Source organism: Odontomachus brunneus, unplaced genomic scaffold (assembly GCF_010583005.1).
Source record: "Odontomachus brunneus isolate Ranch 3 - 2012 unplaced genomic scaffold, Obru_v1 Obru_scaffold_366, whole genome shotgun sequence".
NCBI classification, from domain to species: domain Eukaryota; kingdom Metazoa; phylum Arthropoda; class Insecta; order Hymenoptera; family Formicidae; genus Odontomachus; species Odontomachus brunneus.
Genome location: NW_022639816.1, coordinates 54,038 through 55,828, shown reverse-complemented (window position 1 = coordinate 55,828; position 1,791 = coordinate 54,038).

The window sequence follows — 1,791 nt, the reverse complement described above, 5'->3', positions numbered from 1 at the left end:
ATACTTAACGAAAATACATTTGTTTATAGTGTTTTGGAAAGGTCTCGAGATAAGCTACAAGAATATGCAATAAAAAGTAGGCAGTTCCATTTAAAAAAGTTAATGTGATTTCGATCTGACCTTGGCGACGCCATCCAAGGTCAAACTGATAAGATCAGTAAATAGATCTTTTGAAACCCTACAACTTTTATCTGAAACATTTTTTTCTAAAATGCTTAGTTTTCGAGATATTTCACCGGTCCGGGACTTTTTGAACACCCTGTATATTTAATTTCCAGTACTATCCATGTTAAGTAGAATACAAAATCATGCAGGAGCATTACAAGTACATGTATTCGTATTACTTACATAGCAAATATAATATAGATAAATATACACAACATACTGCGATTAGCCCCATATCTTTCGTAGTAAAATCAGAAGATAGAAGATTGATACACTTTTGTAATGAATTTTAGAACCACACCACTAGTTTCCAAGATGTCAGAAACCCTGCTTGCATACACAGTTTAAGCTGCGCAATACGTTTAGCGCCGCTTGATTTCAGCTGTCACGAATGACAGTTCGTTCGTGTGTTATGTTAAAAAGTTAATTTACGTAAGGGGTTAATTTACGGTGTTATATGCACGTTCTATTTATATTGTTTAATGTTGTTTGTGCCGTGATATTTTCAGAGAAGAAATAAGGATAATACATAAGATAAGTATCGTTGAATATAGGAAATCTCAAAAATGAAGAATTTGAATGGTATGTGTCGTTTTTAATTTTTGCAATTACAATTCCAATAGTTATGAAAAAGATAAGAGAAAGGAAGAAGAGAATAAGAAGAAGGATAGAGAGTGAGAATAGCAAATACAGCGCAGACAGATGGAGAAGAAGAAGAGATCGAGATAGAAAAACAGGAAGGATGTATAAATAAGTGAGCCAACATCCGTGCACCATTGCACACTTTTCTTTGAATCTCCAATTGAAAAAGTATAAAAAAAGTAGAGTGAGAGAGATAGAAACAAGAAATAAGGAGAGGTATAAATATTTGAAAGATATTTAAATATATATTGTATATGTATTAATGCATCGGCTTTGACATGAAGATATTATAAAAATATTTACCAAAGTATTTATAAAAGTAACTGACATATTTTTTACACAACAATATTTGATTAAATATTCACATTATAAGAGAAGGAAAGTATCGAAGAAGCAGGAGTGTGCAAAAATATAAAATAGGTACACGATTTCTGGTTTTTGACGTTATTAAATAAAGACAGTCATAACAAAGAGCCTTAAGATTATTAGAATGATTTTTACAACCTCTTAAGGCGGAATTACACTACCGGTTGCGGGCTCGGTTACGGTTGAGGTTACAGTTGGTTGTTGGAAACTAACCAATCATAGCAAAGTACCTCGCCGGTTAGATTGCGGGTTAATATTTAGAACCGAGTCTATTTTTAACCTTGCGGTTGTAACCGCAGCCAATAGAATTTGCGAGATAAATAATTTGTGGTTTGTTTTTTATTGCTACACTTACTAAACTGGTACAGTTACAAAGAACAGATTAAAGATAACGTATATTTCGCGTCTTTTATTTGTTGTAATAAAGTGAATTTGTGGATATCCCATTAAAAATGCCTCCAAAAATCGATATTTGGACTAATGAAGCTGAACAATTACTGATAGATTTAGTGGAAAGGAGGCCTATTTTGTGGGATATGACCCAGTATAATTACCGGAGGAATGACTTAAAAGAAATACAATGGGAAGAGATTAGTCGTGATATGGGTGTGTCATACA